Below are 9,010 nucleotides of genomic sequence, written 5' to 3' on the forward strand. Positions count from 1 at the left end.
CACTGCCATCATAGAGTCCATCCTCACCTCCTCCATCACCGTCTGGTACGCTGCTGCCTCCACCAAGGACAGATGCAGACTGCAGCGTATCATCCGCTCTGCAGAGAGGGTGATCGGCTGCAACCTCCCATCTCTTCAGGACCTGTACTCCTCCAGGACCCTGAGGAGAGCAGGGAAGATCGCTGCCGACCCCTCCCACCCCGGACACCATCTGTTCGACCCCCTCCCCTCTGGCAGGAGACTGCGGTCCATCAGGACCAAAACCTCCCGCCACAAAAACAGTTTCTTCCCCTCTGCAGTCAACCTGACGAACATGGCCAAAGTCTTGCACTGATCCCCCCCCAACACAAACACAAGTTATACGTTATATTAACGTACACCGCCCATTTTTACACGTTTGTTGTCAGCACCATCAGACCACGGCACATTCCTTGAAATGTATGTTACTTGGCAATAAACAGTGTCTGATTCTGATTGTGAAGATGAAGGTCTATAGGTCTGACATCTCACCATACAGATCTACAGTACAATTTTCAGGCATTTGTACTTTACCTAAGCACTTCATTCCGCGTCTTCCCTACTACATTTATGTGTGAGCTATTGTTATATTGCAGATTTAAATTTTTATCCAAAACACGTCAGCTTATAAGATATGTTTCACTGTTACAGATTAAACTAGCTGACAGTATATAAAGTGGTCAGAAATAGCTCCTCCCTGACTCACTGCACCATTAAAAGAACTTGCAATGAAATGAGTAAAAATGTAACTTTCCTCCGAATTTTAGTGTCAGATTAGCTCCACACACAGTTTTCATAGGAGGAGAAGTGTTGGCAGCATGTTTTTGACAAGAGACACAGTTCTAAGGCATAAGGGTTAGGTAATGGTTCCTGTATCCAAGCCGTGTGTGCGTGTGTGTGTGTGTGTGTGCGCGCGCGCGCGCGTGTGTGTGTGTTTACTCCTACACGTTTCGATGAATTCACACTGTCAGCAAAACACTGTACTTAAGTACAGTTTCGAGGTACTTGTACTTTACTTAAGTAATTCCAGTTTCTTCTACTTTATGCTTCTACTCAATTACATTTCAGAGGGAAATGTTACACATTTTACTCCACTACACGTATTTAACAGCTTTAGTTATTTGTTACTTCTACTACTAAAACTGGGAACACACTGGCTCCATTAATGCCTGGTGACTGAAGCATTGATGCCAGGCACACCTTAACAATATAGCAGACCAAGTTCAGTAATTTCTGGCCATCAAGCCCCAAGAAGATTGGTGCTATGGCACTGACAACACTCCCTGTTGTAATCATTACATTCTGGTGAAATGGCCTTATTTATTTGGCCCCTAGCTGTAGAGTATCCACCTATCAACATCAGGCAGCTGTGGTCACTGAGGTACACAAAAACCTATATTTCAGATTTGATTAACTCCTGAAAGTGTTTACAACAATGCTCCAATAGGATATGAATGAGAGAGAAGAAGGCATTTGAGGCACTTTGTAGCACGTTGATGGTGCTTTAGTGAAGTTAGACTGTGTAACAGACATGCAATGGTATATGAAGAACATGAACAAACAGAGACAGACTGAGACAGGGAGGAGAGATAGACAGAGACAGGAGAGAGAGACTGCGATCTGGAAAGAGAAAGAGGAGGCAAGAAACTGAATTGCTTAATTGGAGTCACTGCTTCTATATTATCGACAAACCCTTGTTTTTATAGTCCAACCAAGTTTTTCTCCCACTGACTGTTCTGCCACCCTACCAACTGGTCAGAGCTCAGAGAAACGTCCATATTGAGGTAAGCTGATTTTTCTGAAATGACAAATATTTGTGAATAATGTAGAAAAGAGATGATGGATGTATAATGTTGCACTCACATGTGATATCTGTGTATCAGTAAGGCTCAATGAAGTCTGAACCTTCTTTTGTCACTTACATGGCTTTTTGGCAGTTTGCGGGGTGGTTTTTGTGTTGAGTATAGTTTCAAAATGGGAGTAGAAATAAGTCTGAATGAAAATTGAAATGAAAAAGAGACCACAATGAAACCTGGTATCTTTACATTTTGAACAGCACATTGTCTTTCCAGAAACAATGTCCTATTAACTCATGTTAATCCATAGACCTCACTGTGAACAGTCTTTATAGAGACTATGTCTTCGGTAGAAAGCTTTCTCAAATGTAAACTGTTGACAGCCATGTGGCTTATCTTGGGTAATTGGGATTTTGTTTCCGGAAAGAGATGTTGCTGTCAAGGTTTTTTTTTTTCATTTACTGTACCTCAATTATATTGGGGCAATGACAGAAAGATGGAGGACGGATATCTCAAAACCTCAGCAGATAAAACAGAAATGATCTGCATAGCCTGACCCCACTGGGGTTAAATGAGAAAATATGTTTATGAAATTTGGGTGAACTGACCCTATAAAGTGAATTAGAAATATGAGAAAAAGGTTCACATTTTTGACTATGTTTTTTGTGCTTTCTTCATTTTGCCTGGTTTCACAGTATGATTAAAGACAATTTCAATCAGTGATAATGATGATTTCAATGATAACCTGAATGTTACAGAATATAAACCAAATGTCCTATAGTGTTACATTGAAAAATATGTATTAAGCAATATATAGTAGTAGCACTGGTAGTACTGCTTATATTCATTAATTGAGCAATTGGAAGCACAAGACCAGTATCCTTGCAGAACCTGAATCTGTCGTCAGACAGGATACAGACAGCCAGCATTGTCTGGATGTCTTGAACTGATGACACAAATCAGGAGAAATCTAATTTCCCAACAGTCATAATGTGAGGGACGCATTCCCTTGACAACCAGCAACAATAAAATGCCAAGCTTTAATTGTGCGGAGGAGTGGTGACAAGGGAGTAACTGCTTTCACGTGTGAGCAGATGAGCTTCGTTATCGGTCATTACTAGGATCCGTATAGCTACTGAGTCCAGGGGGTATTGTCCCACATGGAAGAAAAATCTGGATGCAATGGAATGCATCCAAATTAATACACAAAGAGACCTGTGTTAGACTCGGCAGTACTTTTACCATACGTAAGATAATTGACTTATTGGTTCCACTAATGTGAGAAAGGTTGGACATCATGTGAAGGAAACATACAGTAAAGGGCAACGAGAAGGGGGCCCATGTTGTGTGATATGACATATTGCTTTCATTGGGCCAGTTTGTGTGTGTGTGTGTGTGTGTGTGTATATATATCAGTGTATTTGTGTCTGTACAAGGCCTGAGATGGAGGTTGTGAGTAAAACCTGACACTACAGGTTTCACTACAGCTATGCAAGTGCCTCTGTGGGGCTGTACTGCATGTAGGCACAGTGATGCTTTTAGCTAAATAATCTGCATGCTACCTTGTTCACAATGACAATGCTAACATGCTGATGTTAAGCAGGTAATATTTGTCATGTTCACCATCTTAGCTACTTAGTTTAGCGTGTTAGCATGCTAACATTTGTTAATTAGCACATTGCCATTCCTAGAGCCACGCTAGCAGCATAGATTTAGAACTCTAGTCATTAAAAACAAAGCTCAAGTCAGTTTTTTAAAAAATTGCATGGTTTTCTTTTCCTGTGTTCTTCATATGCTCATAATGCGGTTACATCTATATTGCACAATCTAACCCATCAAAGAACCACAAACAAAGTACCTGGCATCACCATTGATTCTTTCCCTTTTTTTCTCCTTATCTATCAAGCCTCCTCCATATCAACAGGATGGCCCTTCTCAACTACCCTGTTCCAGAGTTGGATGTTACCTTGCAAGAAGTGAGCCGTGTCCTGCAGCTCACTTTATGTCCTGACCTTTACCCTGAGTTCAAAAGTACGATGGAACAGCAGAGGGAGCTCCTTCAAGTGGCCCAACAAAAAATAGCTACCATTGCTGCAGGTCAAGAGAATTGGGTGACGGACCAGTTCAAGAGAGCTCTGCTGTCTTGTGCTGACCCCCTGCCCACCTCCACAGCCCTCCCTGTTGTTCTTCTTCCCTCCCAAGCAAAGCAATGTACTCAGCTGGGGCGGGCAGCCGCACTGCTCTGGGCAGCAGCAAAGCTGTACGGGGAGCCCTTGTTACTGGAGGGCAATGTGCCAATGGAGCGCACTCAGCAGGGTGAGGTATTCGCTGCCAGCCGAATTCCCGGCAGGAGTCAAGATGAGATTAAGGTGAGAATACTGACAGGACACAACTGGAGAGAAAATTTGAGGTGTTAAGTTTTCATACAGTAGGTTTAAATGTGTCAGGGTGAATCTTGAATTAGTTTTTATCTTTACCTACCATCCAACCATACACATAAGGGTTGGTGTCAAAATTCAGAAAGCAAAAGTGTTTATACCGCCTCACTGGAAGGAAGGGGTTCACAAAGATATTCAACCATCCGACAAGCACTTCTGAAGAAGCATAAATCTTGTCGTTGCTGACCACCAGTGGTTTAACTTCTCACCTCGTTGCAGTGATGTACAGGTTTCATCACTGTAAAAGAGTAAACACTGCTGGGTGTGGTCAGAGGTGAAACAGAGGCTTGAAACTGCCAACCAGAGAGGGCAGCAAAACACAGCTTTTTGGCCTGATCTTAAATGACTCCTTAAGTGTTTTGAGCTATTTCTCACCTGTAGCTTTGTTATTTCATTTCCAGGTCTACCCAGATAGCCTCCATGCCATCATCACCTGTGTTGGTGGAGTGTTCCCTGTTGACATACTGTGGCGTCCCAGCACTGGTGGGCCAGTTTCTGCTCGATCATTCAATGACATCTATAAGCAGCTGGCTCAGGTGATGGATCAACCCCGTGCAGAGAAACAGAATGATCCCTCTGCCATTTGCAGCCTCTCAGCTCTGGAGCGCAAAGCCTGGGCAGCCACCAGGGAAGAGATCCTGGGGCAAGGAGGGGATGCAGCTGCATCACTGGGGCTGATGGAGAGTGCTGTGCTGACACTCTGTTTGGAGGAGTGCAATGCACCTTCTGAACTGGCTGACGTCCTCAATGCAGTGAGGCTTGGAGGAGGAGGAGACAGTCCATGTCTGAGATACTATGACAAGGTATTGGATAGAATCTGGATAAGGATTGTAAACCAAGCTGAAATCAGATCCCTCACGTCTTTCACACCCACACACACACACACACACACACACACACTCTCATACTGTTGAAATGTAATAATAATCATGGCATAAAAAGGCAGTAACTGTGCATTGTATTGTTGCGGAAATAGAAGGAAATATTTTCATTGCTTTTACTGAAATTATGAAATGTTTCACTAAATGGTTCAGTGTACATTTTAACATTCATACTGTGCTGTATTACAACATCTGCTTCACTTCGCAATTACAGCTACTTTTTTGGTCCGTGGACAAATCAGGCAAAACACAGACATTATCACACGATTTATACCAGGGTTCAACTACAAACCCATCTTTGTTTTTCTACTTTTTGACAGGTGGTGAACCTGGTGGTGTTCAAGGACAGCACAGCTGGAATAGTGTTTGAACACTGTGCTGTGGATGGAATGGTGGCTGGACTTGTAACTGAGCGTGTGTACCATCTGTCTGAGACTGTTGACTTAAACCTAGTCCATACTGACACAGAAAATGTGAATGGGTCTGTCACAGTAAACAATGTTAATTCTGTTTGCCCAACTTCCCTAACATTCCCCTTGCATGGCGTAAGTACCCCCAAACCGAGGTCTTACTTAAAAACAGCACATCCAGTTCTCACTTTTGATGTGCCCTCCTATCCTGATGTCTTTTCTACTCTCAGAGGGCAGAGAGGCATGTATGATGCTTGGATCAACTTCTCTTTGCAGCTTTCCCTGAGGCAGACTCTGGGGGAATCTGCTGCCAATCACATAATTGTCACACCTACCCACATGCGCCACTACAAACACGGCCGATGTGATCCTACATACTCACTCACTATGCATTCTAGTAAGTTGGTACGTGCCTTGGAAGCCTGTGTTGGCCCAGACAACACAATCCAATACACTACTGACCTTCTACGCTTGTTCCATGTTGCATTTTTGGAACACAAGAGCCTCATCAGAAACACCAAAAGTGGTCAAGGAGTTGGTCCCCACCTAGCTGCCCTACGTCGATCATTGCCATCTGACAACCCATTGAAGAAGTTCCTGGACCCCTTTGGATGTCCATCTGTGTACCTCACAGGTACAGATCTGATGGAGGGTGTGGAGTGTGGAGTAGGGAATGTTTATGCCCAAGATCAGCTTGCTGTAACCTACCTTGGGAAGAGAGACAAGGTTCGCATTGTCCTTAATGGAAAAGGGAGCTTTGCTCTGGCATTGGAGAAGCTTCAAGAAAACCTGAAGAAAAACCTGAAGTTAGTGATGCTTCTCGCTCTTAGATATGCCATTGCATGCCAAATGGGAGCCCTGGAGTGTCTACTCAAACAGGGTCAAACTGAGAAAATGAATGGAGAGAGAGATCACTGCCCAGAGAGCCCAGACTATACTCTGGTGATCCATGGTGGTGCTGGAGAGGGGATGATGCTGAACACCGAGGTGATCGGGGTTGTTGAGTTTGCTCTGCAGACAGCCTTAACCCTTGGATCCCAAGTGCTTCAACAAAGTGGCAGGAGTCTGGATGCAGTTCAGAGGTCAGTAGAAGCTCTGGAGGACTGCTTCCTATTCAATGCAGGTAAAGGCTCAGTATTCAACAAAGATGGCAAAAATGAAATGGAAGCAACCATTATAGATGGCAATGCAATGAGGTCAGGAGCTGTTGCTTGTGTGCAAAGTGTGAAGAACCCAATAAAAGCAGCCAGATGTGTCATGGAGAAAAGCTCACATTCACTCATTGTGGGAGATGGGGCTGAGGAGTTTCTGCAAAGGTTGGAGGAGAAAGAGAAGCCAGTTGGGCCTGAGTATTTCTACACTGATATACGTCACAGAGAGTTAACCGTAAAGCTCAGTGGTGGAAATACCTCAAAAAACAATCATCCTCAGACTGTTGGAGCTGTGGCCTTGGATCGTTGGCATGGGTTGGCTGCTGCATCATCCACAGGTGGGTTAGTCGGAAAGCTGAAAGGGAGAGTCGGGGATACAGCAGTAGTAGGGGCAGGAATATATGCTGATGACAAGGTAGCTATTACTTGCTCTGGAGATGGAGATGTATTTCTGAGGCATACAGTTGCACAGAAAATAGCCAGTCTCTACCATCACAAAGGCTATAGCCTTAGGCAGGCAAGTAGAGAAGTGATGGCTGAAAATCTGAATGGGATCTGTGCAGGAATCATTGGTGTGGACACTAAAGGTGATGCCATCATTGAAACAAATGCTGACGTGATGTTTGTGGCCTCAATGATAAGTGGCGTTTCACGAGTAGAGGTCCTCAGGCCCCTGAAGAGATTTTCTGATGTGATCTGGGAAACAGATGAGCTGGTTGCCTACCTTGATCCCAAACCCTGGATCCCTGGGTCAACCATTCTGACTAGAAAAACTCTTAGTGGGGCAAGCAGCATCTTCCAGTTGGCTACACCTGATTTTGTGGCTATGCTACAAGGAGCAAGAGCTGTGTCAAGCTTGCTATGTGAGCGATTGGGAGTGCAGCGCTGTGCCTTGGTTTTCAATCCAACTCCTAATCAGCCAGCCCAAATCAGACTGCTCCCGCTTCATGGCCTAGAGCCAAAGTGGGAGCCCCATCTTGCCAATGAAGAGGAATTCCACATTTACGATCCTGGCTACTGCACCTCAAAAACTGGCCCACGCTGGGATGATGAGGCACTGGCCCAGGTTCAAGCCAAGATTAGAAACGGACTGCCAACACCAAATGCACCGTCTTGCTTTGACTTTTTTGGAGACACTTCCCATGATAATCTTTTCAGTCGTATTGTACGTGGAGAGCAGCAACAGTGGAGAGTGTGGGAAGACAGTGAGCATGTTGCCTTCCTGACACCATACCCAAACACTCCTGGACTAAGTGTTGTGGTGCCACGCAAACCACTGTCCAGTGACATCTTCAAACTAGAGGAAGCTGACTACAAAGCACTGATCTTAGCCACTTATAAAGTTGCCCGACTACTGGAAGAGGCACTGAGAGCTCAAGGCATTGCACTGATCTTTGAGGGCTTTGAGATTGACTATGCTCATGCCAAGCTGATCCCTCTGTTACCTTCACCGGATGGCACTAAGCCCGCTGAACTGCATCCAGAATACTTCCAAAGCTACCCTGGATATGTGTCATCACTGAATGGCCCAGCTGCTGACCCTGATGCCCTCAAACAGATCCACTCAAAAATTACCCAGTGCAGGCCTCCGCATTCATGGGAAGACCCTCAGTCTCACTCTACACTTGCCATCAAGAACCGGTGGTATCGCAACCTGTTCCAGATTCAAAACACTCTTTTCCACAGCACAGTGGAATATTTCCACACTTGCTGTCAGTACTCCTACGCTCTAACCCCTCTCACTACAGACACCATCTCTTCGCCAATGGGCCTGGGATCTGACTCAGAACCAGTTTCTGTTAACCTGCTGGGCCAGGACATCTACCTGGCTGACTCAATGCAATTTGTACTTGAATACTTCCTTCGCTTCCAGGAGAACCTGCCAGGGACGTACTACATTTCTCCCAGCTTTAGAGGGGAAGATCCTGATGCCACACATTTGAACCAGTTCTACCATGTTGAGTGTGAACTGTTGGGTGACATGGACAATGCCATGTCCATAGCAGAGGGATACTTGGCTCATCTTACCAAGTCTATGTTGAAGAAACACTCCAATATGATCCTCAACACTGCCGGGACTCTTACACATGTCACAGCCATGCTGAGTAAGCTGGATGGAAAAACCCCACTACCAAGAGTCCCTCTAGACCAGGCCATTCCCATGATGCCCTCTGTTGACTGCGTAGAGTGGGTCCAAGATGGCCAGCCCCACTTTGGCAGAAAGCTAACACGCAAAGGAGAGCGGGCCTTGATAGAGCAATATGGTGGTGCTGTTTGGCTGACTGAAATGGATCATCTAGGGGTTCCCTTCTACCA

The sequence above is a fragment of the Enoplosus armatus genome, chromosome 17 (assembly GCF_043641665.1).
Source record: "Enoplosus armatus isolate fEnoArm2 chromosome 17, fEnoArm2.hap1, whole genome shotgun sequence".
NCBI classification, from domain to species: Eukaryota; Metazoa; Chordata; class Actinopteri; order Centrarchiformes; family Enoplosidae; genus Enoplosus; species Enoplosus armatus.